The 13,624-nt window shown below is 41.4% G+C and overlaps 1 long non-coding RNA gene and 1 other non-coding gene across 2 annotated transcripts in view; one reads left to right on the top strand and one right to left on the bottom strand.

Moving 5' to 3' along the window:
• Positions 1-1,731, bottom strand: part of LOC109569927 (uncharacterized) — a 29,330-nt gene extending 27,599 nt beyond the window's left edge. The window contains exon 1 of the long non-coding RNA XR_011561505.1: positions 1,106-1,731. This is a non-coding gene — a long non-coding RNA (uncharacterized lncRNA). The remainder of the gene's footprint in view (positions 1-1,105) is intronic.
• Positions 1,732-1,772: 41 nt separating this feature from the next.
• TRNAW-CCA (transfer RNA tryptophan (anticodon CCA)) lies at positions 1,773-1,844 on the top strand. The gene has a single exon. It is a non-coding gene; the product is annotated as a tRNA-Trp (tRNA).
• Positions 1,845-13,624: the final 11,780 nt, after the last annotated feature.

Below are 13,624 nucleotides of genomic sequence, written 5' to 3'. Positions count from 1 at the left end.
AGATACACCAGTATCTCTTCAATTTTTTGTCCCTAATCCACCATAAAAATATACATACACGCATCTGTAACTGAAGAGAATATCTTTTTGTGAAATAATACATCAACCACAATGACTTTGGATATTTTCTCTTCTATATCACTATTCTCTCCAGTAGGTCATAAGCTGCCAAACTGATTTCTTAAGTTCCCTCTTGTAAACACTCTATGCCACAGAGTTGAGGTGAGGTCTCTCGCCACTGTATCATGCAATACCCTGAACAAGAAGACTTATCATCATTTAAAAAAATTTTTTTATTTATTTTTAGCTGCGCTGGGTTTTAGTTGCAGCTTTTGAGATCTTCACTGTGGCATGCAGACTCTTGGCTGTGGCACGTGGGATCTAGTTCCCTGACCAGGGATGGATCCTGGGTCCCCTGCATTGAGAGCACAGAGTCTTACCCGCTGGACCACCAGGGAAGTCCCTCGTCATCATTTTCTGTTAAAGCCAAGTGCCAGGGAAATGCATAGCTGTCTGGAAGGAACATGGCTAAGTGAATAAACACTTGTGGTTTTGTGTTGATTGAGCCTCTTGTGAAAATATACAGTTCGATCATATTTTTAAAAGATAATTTTGTCAAAAGCAGTAATAACTAGTCAAAAAGAAAAACCTCACACAAATTATGCAAGAAAATAGTAAATATGTAAGTGAAAATAAAGTGAAAGTTGCTCAGTCCTGTCCGACTCTTTGTGACCCCATGGACTGTAGTCCACTAGGCTCTCCTGTCCATGGAATTTTCCAGGCAAGAATACTGGAGTGGGTAGCCATTCACTTCTCCAGGGGATCTTCCTAACCCAGGGATTGAACCAAGGTCTCCCACATGCAAGCAGATTCTTTACCATCTGAGCTACTGGGGAAATTATGTAAGTAGGGTTCTAATTAGGTATTTGTTCTTCAATACTTTAGGAACTGCTTCTAGAGCAAGACCCTCTTTTACAGTTTTCTAATTAAAATCCTACCTTAATTCCAGGCACTTTCTATGAATTCAGTGGCAAAAATGGGAATGGACAGTTGTGGAGTGGCTGTTACATGTCATACAGTATACTATATATGGTCTATCACTCACCTTATTCAATCAATCGTGTTGAGAATGAGCGCACTGAGGTTTGAGGGGCTGGGGAAACTTAGTTCGTACAGCTGCTGCTAAGTTGCTTCAGTCGTGTCCGACTCTGTGCGACCCCATAGACGGCAGCCCACCAGGCTCGCCCGTCCCTGGGATTCTCCAGGCAAGAACACTGGAGTGGGTTGCCATTTCCTTCTCCAATGCATGAAAGTGAAAAGTGAAAGAAAAAAAAAAAAAAGAAAAGTGAAAGGGAAGTTGCTCAGTTGTGTCCGACCCTTAGCGACCCCATGGACTGCAGCCTACCAGGCTCCTCCATCCATGGGATTTTCCAGGCAAGAGTACTGGAGTGGGGTGCCATTGCCTTCTCCGAGTTTGTACAGCTAGTAAATAAATATTAGCTTTGGGAGTCACACATGGTTTTCTTATCTAAACCCCCCAGTTTGTCTACTATTTAACACTGTAGGTACATTTTAAACAATGAACTAGTACCTGCCCTATTAAACATTTCACTGGAAATATGTGTCAAACACCTATGTTTTTTTTTTTGTGTGGGGTTACTTGTTTTGAAGATATTTCATAAACCTTTCCATGTCTTGTCAGAAAAGTCTTCTTCAAGATCTCATGTTGAAATTTAAATGCCCCCCCCCCCCCCCCCCCTTTAGAACGGGCTTCCCTGGTGGCTCAGATGGTAAAGCACCTGCCTCCAATGTTGGAGGCCCAGGTTCGATCCCTGGGTTGGGAAGATCTCCTAGAGAAGAGAATGGCTACCCACTCCAGTATTCTTGCCTGGAGAATTCCATAGACAGAGGAGCCTGGTGAGCTAATGGTCCATGGCGTTGCAAAGAGTCGGACACAACTGAGAAACTAACACTTTCTCTTTAGAACAGCTAATGAAAAGGTGTAAACTGGTCACATTATTTCTCTTCTGTATTCTGTATGGACTCTTCCGTATTTCATTTTACAGTTTTTAAGACCTTGGGTGAGTCTGAAGGACACTCAGATCTCAGCTAATCTTAAAATTCTTTGCTGCAGACTATCAACTATCTGAGTATTTAGAAAAAAAGAGTCAATTGATTGTTTTTGTAGGTATTGTGGTGTAGATATTTGGTATGCTATAATCATAGTTGTTGTCTTTTTCTGTGCTGAGTTAATTCAACTTGTGACTAGTGCTGCTAAGTCCACTGTCTTGGTAATGTTTAAAAACAAAACACAAACAAAACTGCACTCCCTGACCTTGGGCTGTGCTGCCTGCAAGATGTTTATTGGCAAGTAACCAGAGAGCAGCTGACCTTCACATGGCACTAAGGCTCTGCCTTATGCATTATGCCCTGTAATCTCACAACAATACAATGAGGTAGGTACTATTATTACCCCTGAGAGGCTAAGCAGCTTGCCTAGGGTCATACTACCAAGGAAAATGGTAGAGCCAAGTTTCTAAACCAGATAGCCTGGACTGGAGACTAACCTCTGAAACTACTTCAGCTCCTCCTGCACAAAAGAAACATATCAGGGGGGAAGAAAGTTCTGGAAAACAACTCAAGGCACAGAGTAAGAATACGGTACACTCAGATTGGCACCAGAAGGCTTCAGAAAGAAGATTGTGAGCATAGCATCAGGGCAGAGTGGGACTTAATTGGCAAAGCTGAGAACAGAGGCATCATGACAGGAATGGGCAGGGCTTGCTCTGTGGGGTAAAACAGCATCAGGATAATAGCAGGAATCTAGGTTATGTAGTTTTTAGTAAAATTTTACCTACGTCTATGCCTTCATTTCTCTTTCTGGTTTTCCTTAAGAAGAAAACAAAATGCAAATAACTACTATAGGACCATAAAGCACTCAAACAGACATAAAACAGAAACATCAGTGTATAAACAGTACAATTTTTATTGACTGAAGTCATTTCTTCTTACTGGTGTACTACAACTGGCCTCATCATTTCATAGCTTCGAAAATCTCCTTTACCTGAATTTAAATCAAGCTGTTTAAATTGTGTTAATGGTTATTTCTTACTTTAATTGAATGAGAGGATTTCCCACTACCCCCCTTCCCCATCCTTACTTGAATTCTGGCACCCTGTAACAAATCTATGTCAAAGATACTATAGCACAGGAAGCCCAAACTTATTAATGGATTGTGTTGCAGAGTATCACTGTAAATTAGCTATTTGGAACCCGGGATTAATTTTCCCATGGAAATAGTAGTTAAGTTCCTAGTGGGTCTACAAAGCTTGCTTAACCAGGAACGTAGCAAAACAGTCACCTTTGTGTTGATCTCTGCCTATTATTCTGAGGACTCCATGGATTTCTTTTCTTATTACAATGTTTTAGCTAACAATCACCTTGGGGACACAGTTTTCTCATTACAAGTTTTAGAAACAGTTGACTATCACAATTTTGCTCAAATCTAACCTTTGATACTGCTTTGGGGGGTGTTTGTTTCTACTAAGTGAAAAGTATTAGTCGCTCAGTTGTGTCCCACTCTTTGTGACCCCATGGACTGCAGCCCTCCAGGTTTAGGCTCAGTCTCCTCTGTCCATGGAGTTATCCAGGCAAGAATACTGGAGTGGGAAGCCATTCCCTTCTCCAGGGGATCTTCCCAACCCAGGGATAGAACCTGGGTCCTCTGCACTGCAGGCAGATTCTTTACTGTCTGAGCCACAGGGAAGCCCCTTCTTTCTACTAACCATTACTTAAAACACAGCTTCAGTTGGAGAGGTGTTTTCCTCAGTCTAAGGTCAGTCTAAGAAGAGAATATCAGACCACCTGACCTGCCTCCTGAGAAATCTGTATGCAGGTCACGAAGCAACAGTTAGAACTGGACATGGAACAACAGACTGGTTCCAAATCAGGAAAGGAGTACCTCAAGGCTGTATATTGTCACCCTGCTTATTTAACTTACATGCAGAGTACGTCATGAGAAATGCTGGGCTGGATGAAGCACAAGCTGGAATCAAAATATACAGATGACATCACCTTTATGGAAGAAAGTGAAGAAGAACTAAAGCACCTCTTGATGAAAGTGCAAGAAGAGAGTTAAAAAGTTGGCTTAAAACTCAACATTCAGAAAATGAAGATCATGGCATCCAGTCCCATCACTTCATGGCAAATAGATGGGGAAACAATGGAAACAGTGAGAGACTTTATCTTGGGGAGCTCCAAAATCACTGCAGATGGTGACTGCAGCCATGAAATTAAAAGATGCTTGCTCCTTGGAAGAAAAGTTATGACCAACCTAGACAGCATATTAAAAAGCAGAGACATTACTTTGCCAACAAAGGTCCGTCTAGTCAAAGGTCTTGTTTTTCCAGTAGTCATGTGTGGATATGAGAGTTGGACCATAAAGAAAGCTGAGTGGTGAAGAACTGATGCTTTTGAACTGTGGTATTGGAGAAGACTCTTGAGTCCTTTGGTCTGCAAGGAGATCCAACCAGTCCATCCTCAAGGAAATCAGTCCTGAATATTCATTGGAAGGACTGATGCTGAAGCTGAAGCTCCAGTACTTTGGCCACCTGATGTGAAGAACTGACTTATTGGAAAAGACCTTGATGCTGGGAAAGACTGAAGATGGGAGAAGGGGACAACAGAGGATAAGATGGTTGGATGGCATCACCGACTCAATGGACATGAGTTTGAGCAAGCTCCAGGAGTTGGTGAGGGACAGGCAAGCCTGACATGCTGCAGTCCATGGGGTCGCAAAGAGTCGGGCACAGCTGAGCAACTGAACTGAAGGTTGGGGTCAAAAGAAATGGCCAGAGACTGCCAAGGCTGAAGTGATGTCACCTTCTTTGCCTGCAGTGTGACAAGGCAGTGATATGGCACTGGGGACATGTCCTGTCCCTGCTGCTGCAGGTGACTATCTGCCTCCTGGAGAGTATCTTCTATCCCTTATGGGGATTTGAAAAAAAAAAGACATTTCTGGCTTGGTATTAGATAGTTGTTTCCAGGATTCAGTGCCCTTGGGTAGGTGTCAGAACTTGGAGATTACCTGATCGTGTGTGCTTTGACTGTAGTTCAATCTCTAATATAGAAATTTCACATTCAAATAACCTAAAGCTATGATGAGGATATGTCCCAAATATAATGCTTGTCTCAAAAATGTTTTCGTCAGGGCATAAAAACCATAAGAAAACTAAAATCTTTGTTTTAGATAGAAACATTACCAACAAATGTTTCCAAAACAGAAAGTAAAAAAAAAAAATTGTACATGTATGGCCACCGTAATAGTGAGGCAGGAGACAGTGGGCCTCTGGGCTGGACATCTGGTATTTGTCAAGTAGAATAAAATCCAAGCTTTATTCTCACCCAGACACTCCAAGGACAAAGCTAGTGGTAAAAGCTGAGCTCTGCTAGAACAGAGAGATAAAGTACCTGCTCCTGAGGTCAAGGAAAGCCTCCCTGTCTGCACATGTGCAGGAAGGGTTCTTGGGGGCTTCTTGGAAGGCAGAAATGGAGTGGGGAGGCCCACCCATAGTAAGTGTGGACATGCACTCTTAGGCCTCTAGAGTGGGATCCAGCTTAGCAAAAAGGTTGCACATGTATCTTGGGGAGGACCCACGGATCAGTCAGGTGTGAAGAAAGAAACAAGATAACTGGCCAAGGGTAAACAAAGACTTGGAAGGACTGTCCTATATAAGTGATCTACATCGCCTCCATACTGCGCTGCTCTGCACTCAGAACTTCCGTGCTCCTCTCCCGGTGTGCATCTCTGCCTAGTTTCTGACTTACTGTACTACTCTCTAGAGAAGATGCCCATACCCTTTCTCTCCGGGTGTATATCTCTGCCCTGCTTCTAAGCTGGATAAACAAACCGTTTTCCTGTGAGATCTCCCACACATTGTGCTGTCTCTCTAATTATAAACTTTGTACCTGTTTTTACAGTTTTGCCTCCTTGAAACATTCTTGTTTTCAAACAGGGGCAAAAGCCAGGGCCACTTTGCTTCTAGCTCCAATGATCTAGTGGCTAGGATTCTTGGTTTTCATCCAGGTGACCCAGATTTAATTCCTGGGCAGGGAACTAAGATCTCTCCTCAGGACTGCTCACTGCTCTTTCTCTGAAATCAACAGTATGATTTTTGAAAACTTTTAGGCTCTGAACACACTCCACTTCTTTTTACCTCCTTGGAAGGCTTCACACTAGGGACCTTTTGATATGACTTCAGAGTTTGCCTTTAGAAATGTTAAGAGAAACATTTCTGTGATTAGGGAAGGTTTATAATCATACCCCTACTTCTCCCGAAACCCACTAAATTTGTATAATAATGTCTGATGTCACTGGTGATTCTGTCAGCACACATTTGCTAATAAAGGTAGGGCTTTATTGCTTAAAGACATCTAATATATTAAACATGCATAAATCCTTCACTTTAAATCCACACAATCTGTGAATCTAGGTGGTATTTTGTTTTTTGTGGCCGCACCCTGTGGCTTTTGGGATCTTAGATTCCAGACAAGGGCTTGAACCCGAGCCCTTTGCAGTGAAAAGTATGGGAGTCCTAACCATTGGACTGCCAGGGAAGTCCCTAGGTAGTATTTTCATAACTTCACTAGTGTCCACAATAAGGTGGTTAATTTTTGAAAAATTAAATTCACTAATACCAAAAGGCAGATCAATTAAAATTTCTAATAATAGTAAAAATATTAAGGCAAGCATTTCTTATTTCAGCTAAAGGCTAAACAAGCTACTTGTGAAATTAAGGCATAACAGAATAAATAAAAGACACTGCTTTAAAGATCACATAGGTAAACTCTGGCATTCATGGTTCCAGGTCACTTCATCCATTGATTAGATTTTTTAGAAAGTACAATTTTACAACCGTAGGTAACATTTCTAATTACACTAGTGCTCCACATATACTGTCCACTTTTAGGATCAGGAAGGAAATCTCTCTTAACCGCAGTGTTTCAGCTGACACATATACATATCAATATATATATGCACTCCTCAAAACAATGGATAGACATAGGAACTAGACCTTCACAAGGGTGAAATAAGCCACTGGCTGCCACTAGTGAATGAAAGGGAGATCTAATTGCTGGCTACTCTGTTTTTGGCAAAGAGTAAATGGCAGAAGGGCTTCCCAGGTGGCTCAGTGGTAAAGAATATGCCTGTCAATGCAGGAGCCGCAGGTTCGATCCCTGGGTTGGGAAGAGCCCCTAGAGAAGGCAATGGCATCCCAGTCTAGTATTCTTGCCTGGGAAACCCTACAGACAGAGAAGCCTGGAAGGCTACAGTCCATGGCGTCCCAAAAGAGTTGAACACAACTTAGTGACTAAATTACAAAAAAATGGCAGAAACAGCATTTCCAGATATAGAGTATAGAGCAGTGGTAGGTACCTCAGCAACTATACAGCAAAAGGATTTGGAATCTTTGGAAAGCCCAAGAAGATCTACACTCCTTGAAAGTGAAGGTAATTATCCCAACAGTATTTAAAACATAAGGGGAAAGGAGTAGGAGGAGGGGAGGAAGGAAAGAAAAATAGTATTTTTTTGGAGCTGTTCGGGGAATTAAACCAGAGCCCATAGAAAGAAGTGTACAGCACACACTGACATGAATGTCAGTGTATGGCAAAACCACTACAATATTGTAAACTAAGTAGCCTCTAACTAAAATAAATACATTTAAATTAAAAAGTGTCCAGCAAAGTTCCCAAGATATATTAGGTGCTCAGTTTAGTTCAGTCGCTCAGTCATGTCAGACTCTTTGTGACCCCATGGACTGCAGCACGCCAGGCCTCCGTGTCCATTGCCAACTCCCGGAGTTTACTCAAACTCATGTTCATTGAGTCTGTGATGCCATCCAACCATCTCATTCTCTGTCATCCCCTTCTCCTGCCACCTTCAATCTTTCCCAGCATCAAGGTCTTTTCCAATTAGTCAGTTCTTCACATCAGGTGGCCAAAGTATTGGAGCTTCAGCTTCAGCATCAGTCCTTCCAATGAATATTCAGGACTGATTTCCTTTAGGATGGACTAGTTGGATCTCCTTGCAGTCCAAGGGACTCAAGAGTCTTCTCTGACACCACAGTTCAAAAGCATCAGTTCTTCCCCACTCAGCTTTCTTTATGGTCCAAATCTCACATCCATGACTACTGGAAAAACAATACCTTTGACTAGATGGAACTTTGTTGGCAAAGTAATGTCTTTGCTTTTGAATATGCTGTCTTTAATAGGTTGGTCATAACTTTTCTTCCAAGGAGCAAGCATCTTTTAATTTCATGGCTGCAGTCACCATCTGCAGTGATTTTTGAGCCCCCCCAAAATAAAGTCTCTGTTTCCATTGTTTTCCCATCTATTTGCTATGAAGTGATGGGACCAGATGCCATGATCTTCGTTTTCTGAATGTTGAGCTTTAAGTGAACTTTTTTACTCTTCTCTTTCATCAAGAGGCTCTTTAGTTCTTCTTCACTTTCTGCCATAAGGGTGGTGTCATCTGCATATCTGAGGTTATTGATATTTCTCAAAGCAATCTTGATTCCAGCTTGTGCTTCATCCAGCCCAGCATTTCTCATGACGTACTCTGCATATAAGTTAAATAAGCAGGGTGACAATATACAGCCTTGACGTACTCCTTTCCTGATTTGGAGCCAGTCTGTTGTTCCGTGTTCAGTTCTAACCGTTGCTTCCTGACATGCATACAGATTTCTCAAGAGGCAGGTGCTCAACGTTAGCCAAATTTGAGTACCAGGAATTTTACTGGGCAAAATAGGGTTATTTAAGGTTAACTATGTCAGTAGTTTTGTTAGCACCTGTAGTTTCTAGGAATTAAGAGATATAACACCTGAAATGAGTTCAGCTACAAATAGAAATTAACACTGACCAATGAAGAGATACCCCACGCCCAAGGGAAGAGAAACCCAAGTAAGATGGTAGGTGTTGCAAGAGTGCATCAGAGGGCAGACACACCGAAACCATACTCACAGGAAACTAGTCAATCTAATCACACTAGGACCACAGCCTTGTCTAACTCGATGAAACTAAGCCATGCCAGTGGGGCAACCCAAGATGGACGGGTCATGGTGGAGAGGTCTGACAGAATGTGGTCCACTGGAGAAGGGAATGGCAAAGCACTTCAGTATTCTTGCCTTGAGAACCCCATGAACAGTATGAAAAGGCAAAATGATAGGATACTGAAAGAGGAACTCCCCAGGTCAGTAGGTGCCCAATATGCTACTGGAGAATAGCAGAGAAATAACTTCAGAAAGAATGAAGGGATGGAGCCAAAGCAAAAACAATACCCAGCTGTGGATGTGACTGGTGATAGAAGCAAGGTCCGATGCTGTAAAGCGCAATATTGCATAGGAAACTGGAATGTCAGGTCCATGAATCAAGGCAAATTGGAAATGGTCAAACAAGAGACGACAAGAGTGAATGTCAACATTCTAGGAATCAGCGAACTCAAATGGACTGGAATGGGTGAATTTAACTCAGATGACCATTATATCTACTACTGCGGACAGGAATCCCTCAGAAGAAATAGAGTAGCCATCATGGTCAACAAAAGAGTCCATAATGCAGTACTTGGATGCAATCTCAAAAACGACAGAATGATCTCTGTTCGTTTTCAAGGCAAACCGTTCAATATCACAGTACTCCAAGTCTATGCCCCAACCAGTAATGCTGAAGAAGCTGAAACTGAACAGTTCTATGAAGACCTACAAGACCTTTTAGAACTAACACCCAAAAAAGATGTCCTTTTCATTATAGGGGACTGGAATGCAAAAGTACGAAGTCAAGAAACACCTGGATAACAGGCAAATTTGGCCTTGGAATACAGGCCAAAGCAAATATAAGCAGGGCAAAGACTAATGGAGTTTTGCCAAGAAAATGCACTGGTCATAGCAAACACCGTCTTCCAACAACACAAGAGAAGACTCTACACATGGACATCTCCAGATGGTCAACACCAAAATCAGATTGATTATGTTCTTTGCAGCCAAAGATGGAGAACCTCTATACAGTCAGCAAAAACAAGACTGGGAGCTGACTGTGGCTCAGATCATGAACTTCTTATTACCAAATTCAGACTTAAATTGAAGCAAGTGGGGAAAACCACTAGACCATTCAGGTATGACCTAAATCAAATCCTGTATGATTATACAGTGGAAGTGAGAAATAGATTTAAGGGCCTAGAGCTGATAGATAGAGTGCCTGATGAACTATGGAATGAGGTTCGTGACAGTGTACAGGGGACAGGGATCAAGACCATCCCCATGGAAAAGAAATGCAAAAAAGCAAAATGGCTGTCTGGGGAGGCCTTACAAATAGCTGTGAAAAGAAGAGAAGCGAAAAGCAAAGGAGAAAAGGAAAGATATAAGCATCTGAATGCAGAGTTCCAAAGACTAGCAAGAAGAGATAAGAAAGCCTTCCTCAGAGATCAATGCAAAGAAATAGAGGAAAACAACAGAATGGGAAAGACTAGAGATCTCTTCAAGAAAATTAGAGATACCAAGGGAACATGTCATGCAAAGATGGGCTCGATAAAGGACAGAAATGGTATGGACCTAACAGAAGCAGAAGATACTAAGAAGAAGTGGCAAGAATACACAGAAGAACTGTACAAAAAAGATCTTCACGACCCAGATAATCATGATGGTGTGATCACTGACCTAGAGCCAGACATCCTGGAATGTGAAGTCAAGTGGGCCTTAGAAAGCATCACTACGAACAAAGCTAGTGGAGGTGATGGAATTCCAGCTGAGCTATTTCAAATCCTAAAAGATGATGCTGTGAAAGTGCTGCACTCAATATGCCAGCAAATTTGGAAAACTCAGCAGTGGCCACAGGACTGGAAAAGGTCAGTTTTCATTCCAATCCCAAAGAAAGGCAATGCCAAAGAATGCTCAAACTACCGCACAATTGTACTCATCTCACACGGTAGTAAAGTAATGCTCAAAATTCTCCAAGCCAGGCTTCAGCAATATATGAACCGTGAACTTCCAGATGTTCAAGCTGGTTTTAGAAAAGGCAGAGGAACCAGAGATCAAATTACCAACATCCACTGGATCATGGAAAAAGCAAGAGAGTTCCAGAAAAACATCTATTTCTGCTTTATTGACATTGCCAAAGCCTGTGACTGTGTGGATCACAATAAACTGTGGAAAATTCTGAAAGAGATGGGAATACCAGACCACCTGACCCGCCTCTTGAGAAATCTGTATGCAGATCAGGAAGCTACAGTTAGAACTGGACATGGAGCAACAGACTGGTTCCAAATAGGAAAAGGATTATGTCAAGGCTGTACATTGTCACCCTGCTTATTTAACTTCTATGCAGAGTACATCATGAGAAACGCTGGACTGGAAGAAACACAAGCTGGAATCAAGATTGTCAGGAGAAATATCAATAACCTCAGATATGCAGATGACACCACCCTTATGGCAAGAAGTGAAGAAGAACTAAAAAGCCTCTTGATGAAAGTGAAAGAGGAGAGTGAAACAATTGGCTTAAAACTCAACATTCAGAAAACGAAGATCATGGCATCCGGTCCCATCACTTTATAGGAAATAGATGGGGAAACAGTGGAAACAGTGTCAGACTTTATTTTTCTGGGCTCCAAAATCACTACAGATGGTGACTGCAGCCACGAAATTAAAAGACGCTTACTCCTTGGAAGGAAAGTTATGACCAACCTAGACAGTATATTCAAAAGCAGAGACACATTACTTTGCCAACAAAGGTGCGTCTAATCAAGGCTATGGTTTTTCCTGTGGTCATGTATGGATGTAAGAGTTGGACTGCGAAGAAGGCTAAGCGCCGAAGAATTGATGCTTTTGAACTGTGGTGTTGGAGAAGCCTCGAGAGTCCCTTGGACTGCAAGGAGATCTAACCAGTCCATTCTGAAGGAGATCAGCCCTGGGATTTCTTTGGAAGGAATGATGCTAAAGCTGAAACTCCAGTACTTTGGCCACCTCATGCAAAGAGTTGACTCATTGGAAAAGACTCTGATGCTGGGAGGGATTGGGGGCAAGAGGAGAAGGGGACGACAGAGGATGAGATGGCTGGATGGCATCACTGACTCGATGGACGTGAGTCTGAGTGAACTCCGGGAGTTGGTGATGGACAGGGAGGCCTGGCGTGCTGCGATCCATGGGGTCGCAAAGAGTCGGACACGACTGAGTGACTGAACTGAAGTGAATCAAATTCACCCATGTTGCAACTGTAGCAGGATTTCTTTTTTGTTTGGGCTGTAATTCCCTCAGACTAGGCTATTTAGCTCAGCTGGTGGAAAAACTTAATGGATCACAGCCCTGTACAAGTCAAACGTTACAAAGAGAAAGACACTGAAATGGTACCATATTTGCACCATGTTATGAACATACCCCTATCCGCATACAGGTATCCCTCAAAAAAGCTTGCTGGTCACAAGAGGGACTGCATAAAAGGGTGCAGTCAGCTGAAATCAAACACATCTTAATGTCTTGAAAAATTGAAAGTATTTCTACAAAGTCATGTCATGCATAAGGAACAAGTTGCTCAAAATCATATTTTTCAACTCCACTAGATTTCATTAAGGGAACGGATTTCCTTGTTATGACCGAAGTGTTTGATTTCTAAACACTGAAAAAAACCCCAAAATTGTAAATAGAACACAACTTTAAAACTGAGGCTTCTGAGATATTAAGAATCAGTTAATTTTTTAATTACTTCAGATTTTTCTAGCAAATAGTAAGATAAAAAATCTAGAAAAAAACCAAGACTATTCAGGTACCGTATTCAAACTGAGATAATAAAGATGTGGGTGAGAATGAAAATACTTAGTATCTGTTATATGCATTATCTGAACTCACTTTAATATTATGGGAATTTTGACATTTGGAAGCTCAAAAAATAAACATTTTAAGGTGAGTCATCAGTTATTTTTACATGCTTTTTAGTCAATTTTAAATTAAAGGAATTAAATATTCTACTGATATAAGACACTGCTTTACAAATTCATTTCCACTATGTCAGGCAATCTGCATCAGAAAAATAACTTTTAGTACAAGATTCATCATTTCCTGTAAAAATAGAAAAAGATCTTTTGTTCATTTTCTAGTATTCTTCTCTTTCTTTACAAAATTAGCAAAATATCTCTGCGATTTGTTTTCCTCCAGTAAGATTTCTGTGGCATTGCTGCAAGTGAGCAGCATCCTTCTGTCCCTCATCTTTCTGTTATCTCAGCTTTGATCCCCCCATCCTGGGTAACTTTGATCCCCTCTATCTACTAACCTTTTGCTTATTGAAGAAAAGCTGATTCATGACATCCATTGTAATATATTAAAACTAATTCATAGCTTGGCAACACATTGGAAGTTCTGAACATTTCAACTCTAACAAAAGCAGACACACTCATTCTCAATTCTGTGACACAGAAAGTGGTCAGCAACATGTGCAATGCACCAAAAATCTAAATTTTAAAGGATATAAACTAAACAACAACAAAAAAATTAAATGCCTGGATATAATTCTAAGTAAGCAACTTTACCTAAAGAAAATCTAAAGCTGTCTTTATAGCCTATTTGGAGTTTTCCAGTAATCTTTCTTC

This window comes from Bos indicus, chromosome 2 (genome assembly GCF_029378745.1).
Source record: "Bos indicus isolate NIAB-ARS_2022 breed Sahiwal x Tharparkar chromosome 2, NIAB-ARS_B.indTharparkar_mat_pri_1.0, whole genome shotgun sequence".
NCBI lineage: Eukaryota > Metazoa > Chordata > Mammalia > Artiodactyla > Bovidae > Bos > Bos indicus.
Note: the sequence above shows the minus strand (reverse complement) of the source record. Positions and strands in the feature narration are given on the sequence as shown.